This window comes from Callithrix jacchus, chromosome 11 (genome assembly GCF_049354715.1).
Source record: "Callithrix jacchus isolate 240 chromosome 11, calJac240_pri, whole genome shotgun sequence".
NCBI lineage: Eukaryota > Metazoa > Chordata > Mammalia > Primates > Cebidae > Callithrix > Callithrix jacchus.
The window spans coordinates 57,905,080-57,929,687 of record NC_133512.1 but is presented as its reverse complement, the minus strand read 5'-3'; the positions used below and the strand labels follow the sequence as shown (position 1 = coordinate 57,929,687).

General features: G+C 38.2%; 1 protein-coding gene across 41 annotated transcripts in view; it reads right to left on the bottom strand.

Moving 5' to 3' along the window:
• MTERF1 (mitochondrial transcription termination factor 1) overlaps positions 1-24,608 on the bottom strand; it is a 560,591-nt gene that overhangs the window by 312,968 nt on the left and 223,015 nt on the right. For 10 of the 41 annotated variants that reach the window (XR_013523958.1, XR_013523968.1, XR_013523969.1 and 7 more), the window contains exon 3: positions 21,045-21,157. The exons of 18 other annotated variants lie outside the window; for them this stretch is intronic. The gene's annotated coding sequence lies outside the window, so the exon portion shown is untranslated. Of the gene's footprint in view, positions 1-21,044; positions 21,176-24,608 lie in introns of those variants that run through there. 13 more of the 41 variants (XR_013523983.1, XR_013523980.1, XR_013523987.1 and 10 more) reach the window with 2 other exon arrangements.

Genomic DNA, 24,608 nt, shown 5'->3' with positions numbered 1-24,608 from the left:
TTTAATTTTTGGTAGAGACAATGTCTCCCTCTATTGTCCAAGCTGGTCGCAAACTCCTGGGCTCAAGCAATCCTCTCTCCTCAGCCTCCCAAAATACTTAGATTACAGGAGTAAGCTATCACGCCTGGCTGACATAGTTATCTATTAGGTTTTTTTTTAATCACATTAATTTGTTTCTATAAGGCATAGCAAATAAGAAAGAAGTAAGGGTTCCCTCACCTCAAGGGGACTAGAAATTTGTCATGGGTCAGTTCAGTCCTTGCTCACTATCGATGTTTATCAAATGTGGAAAAAGTTAATTCATTCAATGGATATCAAGTATGAGTACCTACTATGGACCAGGTAGTATATATCTATCCTAAACTTGATTGTGGAAAAGAAAATGATTTGTCCATATCTACCAGAATGTTCTAACTGCAGCTAGAGTTCGCCCAGTTCTCATCAGCCTATGAAAACAAATAAGGTTGCATTAATCATGGCCTTCCCTGGGATGCAGCCATCAATCAAGCACTGCCCAAGTAGCTCTGGTAAATCCCTGGGTGCATCTCACCTGGGATAATGAACAAGCCTTGTCAGATATCATGTGGCTTCCAATTCCTCTTGCCCTTCCCCAGCCCTCTCCATGGACACTGTTGGAACTGGAAAATAAGCCCTTTCTCTTCAGATTGTATTACATCCTGTTAGAGGGATCTCCAAGTAATCTTGCTGGTACCTCCAGTGTCCAACAGTTTTAGGAAAACAACTCATTTAGTACTCATTTATAGCTTTTCTCTCAACTCTCTGGAAGACTGAGACATGATCTAAAGGGAGGCCAGAAATGGAGACAAATCTGAGTCATAGACACCATACCATTCTCAGAATACCCCCCTCCTCTGATGACTAAGGCTTGTTACTGGATCAAGCTATCACCCATAACTTCCTCACCCCTTATAATAATTATCTCCCATAATTATCTTAAATCCTTTTACAAACAGACTTCTGGCAGGCTCTGACCGCCAGTAATTATAACATGTCCACAACATGGATAAACCACAGTGGGAGCCACTGTGTAGGCTTATGGCCATGTTCAAACACCCACTCCCCAACACATACTAAGAAACAAACGCTTTGAGGGTGAAGCAGGTGCTAAAGATGAAATTAAATTATCCTTGCATTCTGATATGGCTTATTTGGGATTTGTGAAGGGCAGGCAGGATAGAACATACTTTCTGGGTAGGAAGACCACCAAGAGACAATGAGCAGGGTCAATATAAGAACAGCCTGTGTAGAATCATAAGAATAAATTAAGTTCAGGCAGATTGGCTCTAAATGGAGATTTGGTATATGAACAGGAATTAACCAGAAAAAACAGAAAGACTTACAGATTTATTTTTATGGTCACTAACAGAGTATAACTTTAGGGAGTGTAAGTCCAACTTCCTCATATCTGAAAACAACAGTCCTCTGATACAGACAGTTGGTGCTTCACCCATATTCCCTGACCCACTTTTGTAGCATTGGTTGCCTATTGCTTTGGCAGATAGTTCACTTCACAAGCCAAGGAGTTCCTACCTCATGCATTTGTGTCTCTCTGACTCTGAACTTCCTCTGCCTGAACAGCACACGCTGCCCATATTCAGGAAGGCCACAAATGGTGGGGAGCTAATTTCTCCAGAGATGAACTTCAACCCATAAAAGAAGGAAAATGGTAAATAAATGCCCCAGGTTCTTTACCCCTTGCAGCAACTACAGCTTCTTAGAGGGTCTCTGGCAGGACTGAGTTCCAGATACCCATACTGGTAACTACTCCTGAATATACTATCTGTTGATTGCTCACATGTCTCCATCCCATAATCTGACTCCTTCATGGTGCTTCCAGGGACTCCTTCAAAAATAAACTGCTTTCCTCCAAATCCTTGTTTCAGAATCTGATTTGGAGAGAATCCAAACTAAGACATCATTTTTCAGATAAGAATTCTCTCAAATACAAATTTGTGCTTCTCCACAATAAAACAAAAAGTTTTGAAGAAAGGACAACTAATTTCAGAAGCTTGAGAACCTTACCTGTTCCCAACTTCATTATTTAAAAAGTGACTTGAGTGCTAGGCTAAAAGAAAAACAAAAGCTTCCAGGCAGGTTCCCACTGCAGAGAAGAAAGCTTGAGTTTGTCAAGGCAGGTAAAGTGAGAGAAAGAGGAATCTCTTCTTCCTTCTCAATTTTATCCTCACTTTCAACGCAATGCAAACAAAAGACACAAAATAAAGGTCACTTCTGAGAAGAGCATTACAAACAAATCTGAGAACATAACTTTACTTTTAAAAATTAAACTATAGGGCAGAGCCAAGATGGCCAACTAGAAGCAGCTGTGATTGGAGGCTGCCATCATAAAGAACCAAAACAGCAAGTGAATCCTGCACTGGCAATGAGATATACAGGTTCTGTCATCAGGACTAACTAGGCACCTGGCGTTTCATCCATGAAGAAGGAAGAGCAGTGTGGTGCAGCAGCCCAACCTGAGAGCCAAATGAGGTAGGGGAGTCCCCATCCCCAGCCAAGGAGGACTGAGCATGCTACCCAGCCTGGGAACCCATGCTTTCTCCATGGAACTGTGTGACCCACAGATCAGAAGATCCCCCTCATGAGCCCAGGCCACCAGGGCCTTGGGTCCCAACCATGGAGTCATGCAGACTCTCAACAGTCACTTGGCTAGAATCTGGCTAAGTCAACAAGTTCCCAGGGGGAGGGGCAGCAATCACCACAGCTGCGGCTGCCTGCTGTCTAAGTCATCTGATCTCCTTAGGGGAAGGAAGGCAGCCATCACTGCAGCTGCTAGCCACCTAACACACTGAGCTCCAGAGAGGTGAAGGGCAGCAGCCATCACTATAACTCCAGGCTGTGCTTTTCCCCTGCTGGAGCCAGGGAGGCTGGATAGCTTGGTCCCAAGAGGTATTCCCCACAGCCCAGCACACTGGCTGTGGCAGACCACAGCCAGACTGCCTCTTCGCAATGGACCCTGACTCATCCCTCCTCACTGGATAGGGGCCTCCCTGCAGGAACTCTAGCCAGGGTCTCAGGGATAGAACTCTTATCTCCCTGGGCCTGAGCCTCTCTGGGGAGGGGTGGCCATAGTCTTCATGGACCAGCAGACTTAGTCTTTCCTCCTACCAGCTCTGAAGAATCTGGGCAGTCCAGATTAGTGGTTTCCCCCCAAAGCAGCACACCCCTTCCACCAAAGGACAGCCAAAGTGCTTAATTAAATGGGTCCTGCTTCCCATGCCAACTGGGTGAGACCCCCAAAAATGGGTTGTTAGATGCCCTATACAAAAGCATTCCTACTGGCATCAGGTTGGTGCCCCTCAAGGTCAGAGATCTCAGAGGAAAGAGCAGGCATCCATCCTTACTGTTCTCCAACCTCCTCAAGTGACATTTCTAGGCATGGGAGTGAACACTGATGAATAGAACCTAAAGTGAACCCACAGCAAACCACAGTAGCCCTACAGAATAGGGACCTAACTATGTAAGAAAAACCAAGAAACAGAAAGCAACACAACAGCATCTACAAAAAAAAGTCTCCACAAAAACCTCATCCAAGGGTCAGCAGCCTCGAAGATTGAAACTAGACAAATTCATGAAGATGAGAAGGAATAATAATTTTAAAAATGCTGAAAACCTTGAGGCCAGAGTGACTCTTCTCCTCCAAATGATTGCAACACCTTTCCTGCAAGGGCACAGAACTGGACAGAGGATGAGATGGATGAATTGATACAAGTAGGCTACAGAAGGTGGGAAATAACAAACTTCACTGAGCTAAAAGAACATGTTCTAACCCAATGTAAGGAAGCTAAGAACCATGATAAAAGGTTACAGGAGCTGCTAACTAGAATAATCAATTTAGAGAGGAACATAAATGATTTAATGGAGCTAAAAAAGACAGCAAGAGAACTTAATGAAGTACACACAAGATAGCTGAATCAATGAAGCAGAACAAAAAATATCAGAGATTGAAGACTATCTTTCTAAAATAAGGCAGGCAGACAATATGAGAAAAAAGAATGAAAAGGAATGAACAAAACCTCTGAGGACTATGGAACTATGTAAGAAGACCAAACCTACAACTGATTGGAGTACTTGAAACAGATTGGGAGAATGGAAGCAAGTTGGAAAACACATGTAAGGATATTATCCAGGAGAAATTCTCCAACCTAGCAAGACAGGCCAACATTTAAATTCAGGAAATACAGAGAACCTCCACAAGATACTCCACTAGAAGATCAACCCAAGACATATAATCATCAGATTTTCCAAGTCAAGGTGAAGGAAAAAAATGTTAAAAGCAGTCAGAGAAAAATGCCAGGTCAGCTACAAAGGAAAGCCCATCAGACAAACGCAGATCTCTGAGCAGAAACCCTACAAGCCAGCAGAATTTGGGGGCCAATATTCAAGATTCTTAAAGAAAAGAATTTTCAGCCTAGAATATCATATCTGGCCAAACTAAGCTTCATAAGCAAAGGAGAAATAAAATCCTTTACAGACAAGCAAATGCTGAGGGAATTTGTCACCACCAGGCCTGCCTTGCAAAAGCTCCTGAAGGAAGCACTAAATATGGAAAGGAAAAACTGGTTCCAGCCACTATAAAAACACATAAAAATATAAAGGCCAATGACATTATGAAGAAACTGCATCCACTAGTGTGCAAAATAACCAGCTAGCATTATGATGAAAGGATCAAATTCACACATAACACTATTAACTTTAAATGTAAATGGGCTAAATGCCCCAATTAAAAGACACAGAATGGCAAATTGGATAGAGTCAAGACCCATCAGTGCGCTGTATTCAAGAGACCCATCACCCATGCAAAGACACAAATAGGCTCAAAATATAGGGATGGAGAAAAATTTACCAAGAAAATGGAAACCAGAAGAAAGCAGGGATTGTAATCCTAGATTCTGACAAAACAGACTTTAAACTAACAAAAATTAAAAAAGACAAAGAAATGCATTACATAACGGTAAAGGTTAATTCAACAAGAACTAACTATTGTAAATATATACGCACCCAATACAGGAGCACTGAGATTAACAAAACAAATTTGTAGAGACCTACAAAGACTTAGACTCCCACACAGTGATACTGGGAGACTTTAACACCTCACTGTCAATATCAGACAAATCAACGAGACAAAAAAATTAACAGGGATATTGAGAAATTGAACTCCACTCTGGGTCAAGTGAACCTATTAAATGTCTACAGAACTCTCCATCCCAAAACAACAGAAAGTACATTTATCTCAGTGCCACATGGCACTTACCTAAAATTGACCACATAATTGGAAGTGAAACACTCCTCAGCAAATGCAAAAGAACAGAAATCATAACAGTCTCTCAGACCACAGTGCAATCAAATTAGAGCTCAAGATTAAGAAACTCACTCAAAACCACATGGAAATTGAACAACCTGCTCCTGAATGACTCCTGGGTAAATAATGAAATTAAGGCAGCAATCAGGAATTTCTTTGAAAAGAATGAAAACAAAAAGACAATGTATCAGAATCTAGAAGAAATGGATACATTCCTAGACACATACACCCTTCCAAGACTAAACCAGGAAGAAGTCAAAGCCTTGAGTAGACCAATAACAAGTTCTGAAATTGAGGCAGTAATCAACAGCCTACAAATCAAAAAAAAGCCCAGGACCAGATGGATTCACAGCTGAATTCTACCAGAGATACACAGAAAAGCTGGTACCATTCCATCTGAAACTATTCCAAACAATTAAAAAGGAGGGACTCTTCCATAATTCATTTTATGAAGCCAGCATCATCCTGACAGCAAAACCTGGCACACACACACACACACACACACACACACACACACACACACAAAGAAAAAAAAAAAACTTCAGGCCAATATCCATGATGAATATCAATGAGAAAATCCTCAATAAAATACTGGCAGATTAAAACCAGCAGCACATCAAAAAGCTTATCCACCATGATCAAGTCAACTTTATCCCTGGGATGCAAGGCTGGTCCAACATACACAAATCAATAAACATAAGCTACCACATAAACAGAACCAATGACAAAACCATATGCTTATCTCAATAGAAGCAGAAAAGGACTTCAACAAAATTTAACATCTCTTCAGGTCAAAAAGTCTCAACAAACTAAGTACTGACGGAACATATCTCAAAATAATAAGAGCTTTTTATGACAAAACCACAGCCAGTACCATGTGAAATGGGCAAAAACTGGAAGCAATCTCTTTGAAAACCAGCACAAGACAAAGATGCCCTCTCTCACCACTCCTATTCAACATAGTATTGGAAGTTCTGGCCAGGGCAATCAAGCAAGAGAAAGAAATAAAGTGTATTCAAATAGGAAGAGAGGAAGTCCAACTGTTTCTGTTAGCAGACATGATCCTATATTTTAAAAACCCCATCATCTCAACTGAAAAGCTCCATAAGCTGATAAGCAGCATCAGCAAAGTCTCAGGATACAAAATCAATGTGCAAAAGTCACAAGCATTTCTACACACCAACAATGGACAAGCAGAGAGCCAAATCATGAATGAATACCCATTCACAAATGCTACAAAGAAAATAAAATACCTAGGAATACAGCTAACAAGAAACATGAAGGACCTCTTCAAGAAATACAAACCACTGCTCAAGAAAATGAGAGAGGACACAAACAAATAGAAAAACATTTCATGCTCATGGCTTGAAAGAATCAATATCATGAAAATGGCCATTCTGCCCAAGGTAATTTATAGATTCAATGCTATTCCCATCAAACTACTATTGACATTCTTCAGAGAATTAGGAAAAAAATACTTTAAAATTCATATGAAACCAAAAAAGAGCTTTTGTAGCCAAGACAATCTTAACCAAAAAGAACAAAACTGCAGGCATTACACTACCTGACTTCAAACTCTACTACAAGGCTACAGTAACCAAAACAGCATGGTACTGATACCAAAACAGACATATAGATCAATGGAACAGAACTCAGTCCTCAGAAATAAGACCACACACCTACATCATCTGATCTTTGACAAACCTGACAAAAACAAGTAATGGGGAATGGATTCCCTATTTAATTAATGGTGCTAGGAAAACTGGCTAGCCATATGCATAAAACTGAAGCTGGACCCTTTCCTTACACTTTATACAAAAATTAACTCAAGACGGATTAAAGACTTAAACACAAGACCTAGAACCATGAAAACCCTAGAAGAAAACCTAGGCAATACCATTCAGGACACAGGAATGGGTAAAGACTTCATGACAAAAATGTCGAAAGCAATTGCAACAGAAACTAAAATTGATAAATGTAAAATCTAATTAAACTAAAGAGTTTCTGCACAGCAAAATTTTTGCAATCTACTCATCTGACAAAGATCTAGTATTCAGAATTTACAAGGAAGTTAAACAAATTTACAAGAAATAAATAAACAACCTCATTAAAAAGTGGGCAAATAACGTGAACAGACACTTCTCAAAAAAAGACATTAATGCAGCCAACAAACATACGAAAAAAAGCTCGACATCACTGATCATTAGAAAAATACAAATCAAAACTACAATGAGATTATCATCTCATGACAGAATGGTGATTACTAAAAAGTCAAAAAAACAACAGATGCTGGAGAGGCTGTGAAAAAATAGGAATGCTTTTACACTGCTGGTGGGAGTATAAATTAGTCCAACCATTGTGGAAGACAGTGTGGCAATTCCTCAAGGATCTAGACCCAAAAATACCATTTGACCCAGCAATACCATTACTGAGTATATACCCAAAGGAATATAAATCATTCTCTTATAAAGACACATGCACATGTATGTTTATTGCAGCACTATTCACAATAACAAAGATATGGAACCAACACAAATGTCCATCAATGACAGACTAAATCAAGAAAATGTGGTACATATGTACAATGGAATGAGATCATGTCCTTTGCAGGGACATAGATGAAGCTGGAAGCCATAATGCTCAGCAAATTAAAACAGGAACAGAAAACCAAACGCCACATATTATCACTCATAAATAGGAGTTGAACAATAAGAACACATGAACACAGGGAGAGGAACAATACATACCAGGACCTGTGAGTCTGGGGTGATGGGAGGGAAACCATCAAAACAAATAGCAAATGCATGTAGGGCTCAAAATGTAGGTCACGGGTTGTTAGATGCAGCAAACCACCATCGCACATGTATACCTATATAACAAACTTGCATTGTTCTGCACATGAAACCTGGAACTTAAAGTAAAAATTAAAAAAATAAAATAAAACAAACTATAGCAATGTTGCCTTCATTGAATGTAGTAACTACAGCTTTTAAAAAGTCAGTATTGCAGACCCTGCTACCTGTCGGCCCATCATGTCACCTGCCCCTTGCTCCAGCCACTACCAATCTGACATTTCCACCATTGACACCCCATTCCCAGGGATAGGTGCAGGCCCCTAACCAGCTTCTGAAGGAGGCAAGGACCCAGTTGTCCAGCTTATCCAGAAAGGGGACAGATGGGAGCAGGCAGCCTGGGCAACACCTTACCTCAGAGGAGTTTGGGGGAATGAGGCACAGGGCTGGGAGTGGGACTCAGGTTTTTGGCCTATCCATCCATGGAAGACCTAAGTTTTATGGTGCCTGCAGTTTGTACAATTTGGTGGACCTTAAGAAAAACAATAGCTCTGTAGATAGGAGTCCTACATGGATCTCACTGGGCTAAAATCAAGGGGCCACAAGATGGCTAACTAGAGACATCAGACACCTGGCCTCTTCAGAAAGAATTAAAATTATGAATAGACAATCATACCTCAAATAGGACATCTAGAAGAGTATACTAGAATCCAACAGAGAACTCAAAGAAAATACCTGAGGCACAGAAGGGGAAGGAAGCAAGTAGCCAGTTCAGCCAAGATCAATCAGTAGCAAGGGGATTGGTATTATAAGGAAAGGGTAAGGGAGAAAGCTTCAGTTGTCCACATCCCTGCCACAGACTGTTGTCATCTGAACTACAGGAGAGTTCCTCTATACACATAAACCCCAACACTTGCATGTGCAGTGATCTGGAGACCCTGCAAGAGCATTGCACCTGACAGAGAACTCGCACTGTGTCATTCAAACCCTGCTGAGACATCAGCTGTGGTAGGAACCCATTTTGAAAGTAAACTATCATGGAACTGCATCCTGCTCTGGGAAAATAGCCCCTATATCTCCACATCCTGGGAGCTTCCACTGAGATTCCTTAGAATCCGCTCAGAAGGCTACAGCAATACAGCACTGGCTGGACCCAAAGGTACTGCAAGCTCTCTAGTACTCTAGCTCACAGGAGTACTGCTCCCCAGGGAAAAAGACAGTGTCATGTAGCAAAAGGCAGCCCCTGGGACAAAGGAAACCAAAGAATGCACTTTCCAGAACCTGAGAACTCCCTACCAGGGGCTGTGAGAAAAGACCCTGCCCCTAGGAGTGGCACAAACTCTGTGCTCAGTTTTGCAGGCAAAGAGTGAAATCCTCCTTACCAGTAGAGCAGCCTCTGGGCTCAGGCTCCTGCACAGAGAACAGGAATCTTCCTTCCCCTCCACACACCTACTCCTACTGCTGCTGGAGGCTTGGCCAAGGGAGAGCTGAAGGGTTACCTGTCTAGGATGGTGAGTGGTGACTCTGAACACCCCACACCCCCACCTCACCCCATGGTAGCTTGGCTCCATGCCTAGGCTTGTGCATGAAAGCAGGGTCCCTCCCTCCCTGTGTGTGGCACTGTGCAGCTGCTGCAACAAAGAGAAGGAGAGTTTGAGAGTGGCATATCCAGGGATGTTGGGAGTAACCCTGAACTGCAGCCAGCAGCAACATCAGCCTGTACTGCTCAGGTCAGAGAGGGTCAGCCTACCACTGCCATCTTGATAGCCCATACCATTCTGGTTGCCCAGGGACCCAAGAACCTAACCTACCTTACCAGTGCCACTACTGGCATCCAAGCAAGCCACCTGAAAGCCCAAGCATAGGCCCACTGGGAACTGCCAACACAACTGTCAGCATGTATCACCCTGGACAAAAAGACAGGCATGTTCAGTCTACTACTACCATCACTGGGGCCTAAAACCTGACCCACATGGCTTTCCAGTTCCCAGCACAACTTCATCAAAGCCTCCACCAATAATTGTACCCTAACTCTCCATGTAAATCCAAGAAAGCACTAACACTGTTTATAGTCAAAGAAATCATACAGAGACTACAGCATTGCACATACCCGGAATCAAAGCCAATGTGCTTGCCTAACCAACACCACAGATTCATCTTCAGGAAAAAGTCCTCTCCTTTGAAAGAAAACAGAAAAATAGAAAGAAGTGATTGTTATACCAGATGTGCAAATATCAATGTAAGGATACAGGAAACACAAAAAAGCAAGGACATATGATACCTGAAAAGGAACACAATAATTGTCCAGAAATTGATCTTAACTAAAAATAAATCTTCAAAATTCTAGAAAAAGAATTCAAAATATTGATTTTAAAGTCAATAAAATGAAAGAGAATTTTGAAAAACACAAAGAAACCAGGAAAACAAGTCATGATTAAATGAAGAAAATATCAAAAATAGATATAGACTTTTTTTAAACAGAACCAAATAGAAATTCAATAAGAAATATAAAATACATCTGAAAGCTTAAACAACAGACTAGACGGAAGAAAGAATCTCAGAACTTGAACACAGGTATTTAAAAATAACTCAGTCAGACAAAAATAAAGAAACAAGCTTAAAAAAATGAGCAAGGCCTTTATGACATTTGGTACAACATAAAGTGACCAAATATATGAAATATTAGTATCCCAAGAATAAATAGGGGCAATGAAAGAATGAGAAAATCTATTTTCCAAAAGAATAGATGAAAGCTTTTCACATTTAGCAAAAAATTTAAACATTCAGATAAAGGAAGCTAAATGATCCTAAGGAAGATACAATGCAAAAAGGTCTTCTCCATAGCTCATTATACTCAGACTGTCAAAATAAAGAGCAAATCTTAAAACAGGAAGAGAAAAGCACCTAGACAACTATAAAAGAATCCATATGAGACCAACACAAATTTCTTAGCAGAAACCTTACAGACCAAAAGAAAATGGGATAATAAATTCAAAGTGCTGAAAGAAAAAATGGCAACCAAGAATACTATATCCACCAAGTAGTCCTTCATAAGTGAAGGAGAAATAAAATATTTCTCAGACAAGCAAATACTGAGGGAATTCATTATCACTAAACTGGTTCTATGAGAAACGCTCAAGAGAATTCTAAACCTGGAAGTGAAAGGATGACATTTACCATCATGGAAACAAACAATATAATAAAACTCACTAGTAAAGCAATTGCACAAGAAGGGAAAGAGAAAGGGCTCAAACAGTATCACTATAGAAATTCATCAGACCATAATGACAAACAATAAGAGAAAAAGAATATATAAAACAACCAGAAAACAGCTAACATGACAGGAACAAAGCCACACATGTCAACAATAACTTTGAGCATAAGCACATTAAATTATCCACATAAAAGACACAGAATGGCTAAATAGTCTTTTTTAAATGATGCAACCATATGCTCCTTACCAGCATACATGCCTATCAGCATATAGACCGAAAAGCCCACCTTACCAGTAAAGACACATATAGACTAAGAAAGTAAAGGAATGGGAAAAGATGTTCCACACAAACAAAAGCCAAAAGCAAGCAGAGGCATCTGTACTTATATAAGGCAAAGCTGACTTTAAGTCAAGAAAAGAAAAAAAAAAGAAGGAAATTACATGAAGATAAAAAATTAATGCAGCAAGAGTATATAACAATTCTAAATATATATGTACCCAACACTGGAGCACTAGATTCATAAGACAAATATTACTAGATCTATATACAGAGATAGACTGCATGCAATATGATAGTGAGGGACTTCAACACCCCATTTTCAGCATTAGACAGGTCATCTAGACAGAAACAACAACAACAAAATCATCGAATTTCAACTAGACTTTAGAATAAATGGACCTAACAGACATTTTCAGGGCATTCTATCCAACAACGGCAGACTATACATTCTTCTCATCAGCATATGGAACATTACCAAAATAGACCATATGTTAGACTACAAAACAAGTGTCAACAAATTTTTAAAAATCAAACTCATATCAAGTAACTTCCCAGGTCACAATGGAGTAAAACTAGAAATTAATCCCAAGAGGAACTTTGGAAACTATACAAAAACATGGAAATTAAACAGCATGCTCCTGAATAACCACTGGGTCAAAGAATAAATTAAGATGCAAATTTTTTAAAATTCTTGAAACAAAAATACAACACACTGAAACCCATGGAATACAGCAAAAGCAGTGCTAAAAAGAAAGTTTGTAGTAATAAATGCCTACATCAAAAACGTAGAAAAATTACAAATTAACAATCTAACAAGACACCTAGAGGAACTAGAAAATTAAAACAAACCAAACTCTAATTAATACCAGGGCAGAACGAAATGAAACAGAGACTTAAAAAAAGGATCAATGAAATGAAAAGTTGGCTCTTCAAAAAGATAGAAACAATTGATAAACCACTTAGCTAGACTAATCAAGAAAAGGAGAAAGAAGACCCAAAAAAACAAAATAAGACATGAAAAAAGAGACAGAACAATTGATAAGACAGAAAAAAAATCATCACAGACTATGATAAACAACTATACACTGACAAACTGAAAAGCTAGAAAAAACTGAATAAATTCCTGGAAACAAACAATCTACCAAGATTGAATCAGGAAGAAATATAAAACCTAAAGAGACCAATAACGAGTATTGTTACTGAATCCATAACAAAAAGGCTCCCAATATAGAAAATCCCAAGACAGATGGATCCATAGCCAAATTCACCCAAATACTCAAAGAAAAACCAATAGCAATCCCCCTGAAACTATTCTGAAAAGCCAAAGAGGAGAGAATTCTCCCTAATTCATTCTATGAGGCTAGTATCACACTAATACTAAAACCAGACAAGGAGAAAAAAGGAATATAAAAAGAAGAGGGAAGGAAAGGGGAGAGGAGGGGAGGGAAGGGGAGGGGAGGGGAGGAGAGGGGAGGGAGGAAGGGAGAGGGAAGAAGGGAGGGAGAGGGAGGAGGGGAGGGAGGAAGGGAGAGGGAAGAAGAGAGGGAGCTTAAATGGGGAAAAGCTGAAAGACTTTCCTCTAAAAAGTGGAACAAGACAAGGATGTCCACTTTCATTATTCTTACTTACTATAGTATTGGAAGCCATAGCCAGAGCAATCAGGCAAAATAAATTAATAAAATGCATCCAAATCAGAAAATAGGAAATCAAATTGTCCCGCTGTGCTGATGATATGATCTTATACCTAGAAAAACCTTAAGACTCCACAAAGAAACTCAGATTTGGTAAATAAATTCATTAAGTTGCATTATACAAGATCAATGTACAAAAATCCATAGCATTTCTATATACCAATAATGATCTAGCTGAGAAGAAAATCAAGAAGGCAATTCCATTTACGATAGCTACAAAAAGATATCTAATAATAAACTTAACCAAGAAGGCGAGAGACCTCTACAAGGAAAACTGCAAAACAATGATGAAAGAAATTGAAGGCCAGCCACAGTGGCTCACGCCTGTAATCTCAGAAATTTGAGAGACCAAGGAAAGAGGATCACTTAAGCCCAGGAGTTCAAAACCAGCCTGGGCAACATAGCAAGACCTTGTCTCTACAAAAAAAAAAAAAAAATTAATTGGCTGGGCATGGTGGCATGTAAGATACTTGGGAGGCTTGGGCAGAAGGATTGCCTGAACCCAGGAGGTCAAAGCTACAGTAAGCTGTGATTGTGCCACTGTAGTCCAGCCTGGGTGACAGAGTAGGAGGGAAAAAAAAGAAAAAGAGAGAGAAGAAAAAAGAAATTGAAGAGGACACCCAAAAATGAAAAAAGAAATCCCATGTTCATGAATTGAAAGAATTGCTAATATTAAAAATGACCATATTGTCCAAAGCAATCTACAGATTCAGTGCAATCCCTGTCAAAATACCAATGCCAATTCTTCACAATATCAAAATGTGACTAGACTCCTAAAATTCATGTGGAACCAAAAGAAAAGCCTGAATAGCCAAAGCAATCCTGAGCAAAAAAGAATAAATCTGAAGGCACATCACATTACCTGACTTCAAAATATACTACAAGCCTAAAGTAACTAAAACACCCTGGTATTAGTATAAAATTAGACTTATGGACCAATGGAACAGAATAAAGAACCCAGACATAAGGCCACATATTTACAAACAACTGATCTTTGACAAAGCCAACAGGAAATTACATTGGGGAAAGAAAACCCTGTTCAATAAATGGTGCTGAGAAAATTCAATAGACACACGCAAAAGAATAAAACTGGACCCCCATTTTTCATGATATACAAAAATCAACTCAAAACAGATAAAAGGCTTAAATGTAAGACCCAAAACTATAAAAATACTAGGATGAAAACCTGGGGAAAACTCTCCTGGACATTGATCTAGGCCAAAAAAATTATGATTAAGACCTTAAAAGCACAGGCAACAAAAATGACAAACTGGACTTAATAAAACTAAAATGCTTCTGCACAGCAAAAAAAAAAAAGTCAACAGAGTGTTACTCTGTTATTTACTCTGTTAGAGCATGACAAGTTCCAACAAATTCACTGGGGCTCTTTTTGTCCTGTGTTGTCCATTCTCTCCTCTATAGAAATTAGATGACTAAATTAACCCCATGATGATGATGGGCAGCCATAAATTTTGAACAAAAGGGGTGACTGGGTCTTCTCAGTCCAGTCCCATAACCTGTCATGTGCTCATACTCTACTAGAGGACCTTACAGTGGCATAAAGGTATGGATTCCACCCTTCTCTCATTCCAGTCCATGCCTTCAGCTCCCATATTTCTGAGGTATTATACATTGTATGGAGGGCTTTCCTCCCCATTTGCCATAGAGTGTATTAAACAATTCCCCTGGAGACCAAACAAAGTTAAAAAACATAATAGAAAAAACTAGGTTGTCAAATAGTATAGAAATTATTAATTGCACTGTCCACATGGAGTTCAGAATACTCTCAACACCACTTCTCCTTTGTGCCTTTATGGAGAGGTTAAAGAGGGAGGATGGTTTACACCTGTTGGGTTTATGTCTGGTGGCAGGAAAGACTCAAAGAAAAAGATTTCTTCCTGAGAGTGACTTAAACAGAGTTCCTTCTGTTTTTAACACTTAGCATTCTTTCAATTTAATGATATAGTATTTCTTTTTATGTCACTATGACATTCCAACAAAGGACAAAGGGGAAGCATTATTCCATGTGACATTCAAAAACCTAACCTTCATTAGCTGCTTCCGAAGGTCATTCCTCCCACATCTGGGAGTTAACTGTACAAAACCAGGAGGAGCCCTGGCACACTGTTGGAGCATGCAGCAAAATCAGGGGCTGGGACTGCCTTTCTGGCATCCTCATTACATTTTTTCCTTTTTCCATTCATTCATCCCATTTCTGAGTACCTACTATGTAACCTGCATTTGGTTAGGATGCTGTACAGCAATGTTTCCAAATCTGCCTGATGATAAAATCTCCAAATATCTTGTTAAAAAAATACAAGTTTCCAGTTACACCACAGTCTTCCACGTAGAAAGACAAAATGAGGCCAGGAGAAGTAGCACGTTGGGAGGCCAAAGTGAGAGGATTGCTGGAGTTCAGAAGTTCAAGAGCATCCTGGGCAACATAGGGAGATCTCATCTCTACAAATATATTTTTTAAAGTAGCCAGGTGTGGTGGCCCATGCCTGTGGTCCCTGTTACTTGGGAGACTGAGGTAAGAGGATCGCCCGAGCCTAGGAAGTTGAGGCTGCAGTAAGCCATGATTGTATCACGACACTCCAGGCTGGGTGACAGAGTGAGACCCTGTCTCAAAAAAAAAAAAAAAAGATAAACTGAGGCACATTAAAATATTACAGTTTATTTGAACATTCAGTGATTCCTGAATTGGGCAGTTCCAGACCACAGGCAGTTAGAGGGCTCCACCAAAGGGGCAGGAGGAGAAAGCTTTTTAGGGTGAATGCATAAAACAAGGCAAATAAAATATTTTATTGATTAAAGTGGATCAGTAGCCTTATTTGGATGATTCTAGTAGAAAGTCTCACTAGAGGTCAGTTGGCAGTTTCTGATTGGTTGTTTTCCTGTTGAAACTGAGTTGGGTTTCAGTTTGTTTAGTAGAAACCCAGAGCAATGGAGCCACCTCAGTGTAATGGCCTCCACATGAATTATTTTAACATCCTGAATCAGAATCTCCAGAGGGAAGGCCTTGGAAATCTGTATTTTCAACAAGCACCTATGTGATTCTTATTATATACATAGTTTGAAACGGTTGGTCACTGCCCTTCGTGAATTCTATGATTCACTGTTATGTGAATCTAGTTCATATAGGTCCTTTCTAGTTGTAGTTCCAGTTGACATGATGTTTTCTCTATCTGCATTTTTCAGATCTCCATGTTCATGTTCCCTGTAATGTCAAGCCTACCCACAATTCCTTAAAAAGTCACTTAGCAACAATGCATATTTATCCATTTAAGTCACCACTTTTCTTTCTTGTGTAGTTTTTTCTTTCATAACCAAATGTTTTAATGCTGACAGATAGTCCAACCATCTCATTAATGTGAGTACCAGTATAGGTTTTCCAGTGTAACATTATTTTCTAACAAAATAAAACTTTCAACAGCCATTATGTGGGTGAGGTTAGCTGGAGTCCTGTGGAGCGAGATGGAATTCTGACAAAGGTCCTGAAGCTCTTACAATGTTGAAAACCTCTTTCTATACATTAACTGGCCATACCTTCTGGGAAATCCTGGTAGAGCTCCTGTTTTGCAGAACCACAGTCCTTCTAGTCATGCTTGACACATCTACTCCTAGGCATGGAAACTTAGAATGCAGATGATTTGTGTCAATTGTATTGCGTGGCAACAAATTATGACTTTACTCAGCAAGGAGACATTTTACCCTATCCATCTCTTAAAAGCTGCTGGCTATGGGTAACAATCAAGTGCTAGCATCACACAGGAAAGAAGGTGACCCAGGGAATGTGTTAAGAGAGAATAGAATGCATCTCCAGTGTCTGCTTTCCTCTCATAAACTGTGGTTTCAGCAAGTGCAACTATTGTAATTTGCTCTTTTTCTTTTTCTCCCGAAGTCCATTTTGTCTTATCTGATGTTAAAACCCTTCCACATAGCTGTGAACACTGAAACATAAAAAAGAGAAATCACTTGGAAATTTCCTCATGTCTCTTGCTATGCTTGACATTTCTACACGGATAAGGTGGAATACTGACTTTTTGGTTAAGTTCAGATTAGGTGTCTGGTCTGTAAGAATTGATTGTGAACCATTAACTTTCTTCTTCTTTAGGGCATTAAATTGTCTTACAAAAATAGAAAGGACAAAAGAAGAAAAAATTGTTAGCTGAAATATTGTCATTAGTTACTTGAAGGTCCTTCCCTAGCTGTGATAAAAATTATCACTGGCTTTGGAGATATGGGGTATTTTGTTGAAGATAGTGTTGGTAAACATTAGAACATATTAAAAATTGGATTTTTATATTTGCAGATTATTTACATATATCTTGAAATTCATCTATCAAGGAAAATGCCACCCTATTATCAATATAAGTGCACAAACTAGGTAACTGGCAGACTTTTATTATTTACCAGTTAAACGTATATCAGTGCCATACTAAAATCAATAGATGAAGATTGTTTCACTCAATTTAGCCAGAGAACATCCTATCTGGCAGATTAAGCTTCCTCTTACCACTCTGTTAGAAATAGAACAATTAAGAGAATCTACAACACAGATTATTTACTTTACTAAACCCCTCATGAGTTGCTGCATTATCTCCCAATGGAGACTGTAAATTCCTGAAAGCAGGATGATCTCTGATTGATTTCCCAAGATGCATCATTTTTTGTCGTCTGTCATTCCTTATCACTCCACCAACTTAGATAATTAAACCCTATTCGGAATGCTTTTCAAGTCAAATACTCAATTAAATCAACAGATCCTGCAGGGCTGTGGAGAAACAAGATATGGTCTCTGTTCCCAAGGAGTTTATAATTTATTTAAAAACAAGGGAATACAGAGTTACTATAATAATGGTAGAAAAGGAAAAATCACTGAGTTCAGTGGGAAAAAAAATCTCACTATGGACTAGAATGGTGATGTCAGCCTTCATGGATAGATATGCTCTGACCCTGAAAGGATTAACTAGAGAAAGGACAAAAGCATTCTAAGTTTTCTGTGAAACAGGACATTCTTATTACAGTATTTGGTCCATCATCCCATATATTAAAATATTTTGTATATACTTGGCCCTCTGCATCTATGGGTTATGTATCCATGGGTACTGCATTCATGGCTTCAACAAACTATGAATTTTTTAAATTCAGGAAAAAAATGATGGTTGTATCTGTATTGAACATGTAAAGATTTTCTTTCTTGTCATTATTCCCTAAACAATATAACAACTATTTACATAGCATTTACATTGCACTAGGTATTATAAGAACAATGATTATTTAAAATATACAGTAGGACATACATAGCTTATATGAAAATATACCATTTAATATAAAGGACTTGAGCATCTACAGATTCTGATATCCATAGGGGATCCTGGATAAAAAAATCTCTCAATGACACTGAGGGACAACTGTAAAGAAAATTTTATTTTAGGACACAAGTCACTAGCTTGATTGTTCCTCGTTTTAAGGAAAAAGAAAACTAGACATTACTTTGCTATTGCTTTCATAAGGCAGTTAAAATCTGAAATATATAAAAATACACATATGAAACATGATATTGCTGACATTTGTCTATTTTTGACCTAAAAAATCTGTAATTTCACATGATGCAACCATATACATATATACTTGCATAAGCATATACACATAAACACACAAATATGAATAAATATTTAATGTAAAACTTCTTACCTTTGTTTGAGCAAAATTTACTACCTGCACTAATTTTCAGTTGTATTAACATCTAACAAGAAAGAAATAAATTCACAGCAAAGCCATTTCTGTGAGCACTATCAGTATGTATCAAGTGTGAATTCTATTTTCAGTTTCTATAGAATGTCCCTGACTTGCCAAAAATAATATTTGATGACTTAAGCTGTGAATCATGCAATAGAATTTGATTTATAGTTGGATAGGGAGTTACATTAAATCTTCATCTCTAGGAATCCACACCCAAGTCTACCAGAAATCAAGAATGAAAGAAATTGGAGACCTTGAGTCATTGCCACCCTGAATAAGTGATCCAGGTGACAAGATCACAAATAAACAAATGTTTCAGCAAATAAACAAAAAGTGAAATAAAATTTAAAATAGTACAGTGTGCCCCACGCACCACAGTGAGCATCTGTGCACACCATCAGGTGGTCTGACACCACTACAGGTACCTGCACATGTCATCCAGAGGCCTGGGGATCAACTCATCCCTGTTACCAATGCTGGCACCCACAAACACAGCATGAGGGACCTGAGGACAAAGTCACCCTGCCCACCACCACTGCCACTGCTGCCAGGGCCCCAGCACATTATCCAAGAGTTGAGAGATCAATTCCTGCCATCCACCACCACTGGCACCCATGCACACTTTGTAGTAGCCTGAGGATAGGCCCACCACGCAACCACAGCTGCCCAGGTACTCTGTCCAGGTACCTGAAAACAGGCCCACCCCTCTACTGCTGGTGACTATGCATGCCTTCCAAAAACCCAAGTACAGGCCACTCAGCCTGCTGCTGCTACTATTGCTGGCACCCACCTACATGTACCACCTGGGGTCCTGGAGACTGGCCCACTCTGCCCCCTGATGCCACCACTGCCACCTGTGCATAATACTCAAGGGCCTGAATATTAGCTCACCACTGCCTCTACCACCACTGACCCAATACACACTGGCAAGGGGCAAGAGGACCCACCCACCTCCGTGGCCCACTGCTAGCATCCAAGCAAGCTGCCTGGAGCCCCAAGGACCAGCCCACCCAGACACGCCACCATTAACACCTGGTACACCACCTGGGGGCCATGGATCTGCATGCCTGACCTGCCACTTCCACCACTGTCATCCAAAACTGAACCACTTGGGATCCCCATCCCTGGCAAAGCTTTGCCACAGCCTCTACTAACAATCATAGCCTAAACAACTGAAGAACTGACAAACACCACTAACACTGATTACAAATGAATAAATCATATAGAAAGTATAATACTGTGCCAACCCACAATCAAAGCAAAATTACCCTACCCAACAAACAATATAGATACATCTACAGGAAAAAGTCTTTACCTAAGAAAAACAATCCATAAAATTTGTAGAGACAACTGTTACAGCAGATGTGCAGATATCAGCATCTTCTATCCTTATGTAAGAATCATGAAAAAGCTAGGGAATTTTGTATCCTAATACAAGAATCATGAAAATAAACAAAATAAAATAAAAAAGCAAAGAAACAAGACATCTCCAATGGAACACAGTAATTTATCCAGTAACAAATACCAACAAAAAGGAAATTTATGAAATGCCTGAAAGAGAATTAAAAATAATGATACTAAAGAAACTCAGGGAGATACAAGAGAGCATAAATAAATAATACAAAGAAATCAGGAAAAAAAAATCCAAATCTGAACAAAACATTAAACAAAAAGATAGATATACTGAAAAATAACGAATGAGAAATCCTGGAACTGAAGAATGCAATAAATAAAATTGAAAAATATAATTGAGAACTTCAACAATATACTAGATCAAGCAGAAGAAAGAATATGTAAACTTGCAGATATGTCTTTGAAATAACAAAGTCAGAGCCCCCACCAAAAAAAAAGAAAAGAATAAAGAATTAAAAAGCTACATATAAACAGCATAAAGTGACCAAATATTCAAATTGGGGGAGTTCCAAAAGAAGAGATGGGCAAAGGCAGAGAAAACCTATTTAACTAAATAATAGAAACTCACCAGGTCTTGAAGAGATACAGACATCCAAATACAAGAATCTCAAATATCCTCAAATAGATTCAACCCAAAAAGGTCTTCTGCAAAGTGCTTCATATTTCAGGTTTTGTCAAAACCTAAAGAGAAAGAGAAAACTACAAAAACAGCAAGAGAAAAGCATCAGGAAACATGTAAGGGAATCCATATCACACTAACAGTGGATTTCTCAGCCAACACCTCACAGCCCAAGAAAGAATAGGATGACATATTCAATGTACTGAAAGAAAAAAAAGTCAGACAATAATATTATAACCAGCAAAGCTATCCTTCAAAAATGAAGAAATTAAGTCTCCCAGACAAAACAAAAACTGAGGAAATTCATCACCACTAGACTAGCCCTACAAGAAATGCTTCAAGGACTCCTGGAAGCAAAAAATAATATATGAATATTATGAAATACAATACAATTCTAAGCATACATGCCCACAATGTTTTAACGCCAAATATATAAAGAAAATATTATTAGATCTACAGAGAGAGATAGACTCCAATATTATAATAGTTGGGGACTTTGGCACCCGCTGTCAGCACTGGACAAATCATCCAGACAGAAGATCAACAAAGAAACATTGGATTTAAGCTTCACATTAGACCAAATGGACCTTACAGAACATTTCATCCCACAGCTGCAGAATACATATCCTCCTAAGCAGCATGGAACATCCTCCAGAATAGACAATATGTTAGATCACAAAACAAATCTCAATAAACTTTAAAAACTGAACTCATATCAAGTATTTTTTTCAGACCACAATGGAATAAAACTAGAAATCAATAGCAAGAGGAACGTTGAATGTTCTATATGTACATGGAAATTACGCAACTTGCTTCTGAATGACTAATTAATGAAGAAATTAGGAAGAAAGTGAAAAATGGAAACACAGCATATCAAAACCTATGGTACTGGTACAACAAAAGCAGTACTAAGAGGGAATAAATGCCTACATCAAAAAACAAACGGGGGGGAGGGGATTTGAAATAAACAACCTAGAGGTGCACCTCAAAGAACTACAAAAGTAAGAAGAACTCCGATCCAAAATTAGTAGAAGAAAAGAAATAATAAAGATTCAAGCAGAACTAAACAAAATAGAGACTAAAAAAATGTAAAGGATGAATGAAATAAAAACTAGTTTTTTTAAAGATAAATAAAATTGACAAAACTTTTGCTAGAATAGGAAAAAAAAGGGAAGACCCAAATTAATAAAATGAAAATAGAAAAAGGAGGCATTACAACTGATACCACAGAGATACAACTAAAGTACACTAACAAACTGGAAATCCTAGAGGAAGTGGTAAGTTCCTGGACATATATAACCTACAAAGATTGAATCATGAAAAAACATAAAACCTGAACAGACTAATAATGAGAAACAAAATTGAATCATTAATACAGAGCCTCCCAATAAAGAAAAGCTGAGGATTTAATGGCTTTACTGCTGAATTCTAACACACTATAAAGAAAAACACACATCAATTCTCATACTATTTCAAAAACTAGAAGAGAAGGGATTTCTTCCTAACTCATTACAAGGCTAATATTACCCTGATCCTGATATCAGACAAGAACATGATGACAACAATAACAAAACCTACATGCCAATATCTCTACTACTGAACATAGATGCAAAAATCCTTAACAAAATACTAGCAAACTGAATCCAACAGCACAACAAAAAGATACTACACCATGATCAAGTGGGGTTTATCTCAGCATACAAGGATGTTCAAGATATACAAATCAATAAACGTGATATATCACATCAACAGAATGGACAAAAATCGTATGATCATCTCTATAGATGCAAAAATACATTTGATAAAATTCACCATCCCATCATGATAACTAAGAACAAATTAGGTATCATAAGAATACACATTAACATAATAAAAGCCACATAGGACAGTCCTAAAGCTAACATCATACTGAATGAGGAAGAGCTGAAACCCTTTCCTCTATTAACTGGAACAAGACAAAGATGCCCATTATCATCACTCCTACTCAACATAATACTGGAAGTGGTAGCCAGAGCAATCAGGCAAGAGAAATAAATAAAAGGCATCCAAATTAGACAATAAGAAGTCAAATTTTCCCTCTTTGTTGATGATATGCTCTTCTACCTAGAAAAAACTAAAGGCTTGGCAAAAAAAATCTCAGATTTAGTAAAAATTCAATAAAGTCACAGATACAAAATCAACATACAGAAAATCAGTATGTTGACTGATTTTCTGGCTGAGAAGGAAATCAAGAAGACAATAATGACCTGGTTGAGAAGGAAATCAAGAAGACAATAACATTTAGAATTGCTACCAAAAAAAGTATCAAGTAAAAAATTTAACCAAGGTATCTATAAAAAAAACTACAAAACATTGATGAAAGAAATTAAAGAGGACATCAAAATATAAAAAAAAATCCCATGCTCATGGATCAGAATTAACATCATTAAAATGACCACATTGCCCAAAGCAATCTACAGATTCAATGTAATCCCTATCAAAATACCATTGTCATTCTTCACAGTTAGACCAATCCTAAAATTATATGGAACAACAAAAGAATCCAAAAGCCAAAGCAATACTGAGAAAATAAACAAAGCTGGAGGCATCACACTATCTGACTTCAAAATATACTATAAAGCTAAAGTAACCAAAACAACATGGTATTGGAAGAAAAACAGACACATTTACCAATAAAACAGAATAGAAAACCCAGAAATAAAGCTACATATTTACAACTAAATGATTTTTGACAAAGGTGCCAAGAATACATATTCAGAAAAGGATATCCTCTTCAAATATGGGAAAAGTAAATACCCATATACAGAAAAATGAAGTTGGACCCCTATGTTTCACCATTTACAAAAATTGACTCAAAATGGATTAATGACTTAGTAAGATAAAAAACTATAGAATACATAAGGAAATGCTTCAGGTCATTGGTCTAAGTAAAGATTTTATGGCTAAGACTTCAACAGCACAGGCAGCAAAAACAAAAATAGGTAGACAAATGGGAATATATAAAACCATACAGTTTCTTCACAGCAAAGAAAATGATCAACAGTGTAAAGAGACAACCTGCTGAATGGGAGAAAATATTTGCAGACTATACATGTAACAAAAGATTAATATCCAGAATACACAAGGAACTCAAATAACTTTATCGCAAAAACAAAAAACAAACAAATAATACCATTAAGAAGCAGGCAAAGGATTTAAATAGACATTTCTCAAAAGATGACATAAAATGGCAAACAGATATAATTTTAAATGTTCAATATCACTAATCATCAGGGAAATGTAAAGTGAAACCTCAATGAGATAACATCTCATCCCAGACAGAATGGCTTTTATGAAAAAGACAAAAAAAAACTGATGCTAGTGAGAATGCAGAGAAAAGAGAACTCTTATACACTGTTGTGAGAATGTAAATTGCACCAACCATTCTGGAAACAGGATAGAGGTTTCTCAAAAAAAGTAAAACAACTAAAACTAAAAAACTACCATACAATCCAGCAATCTCACTACTGAACA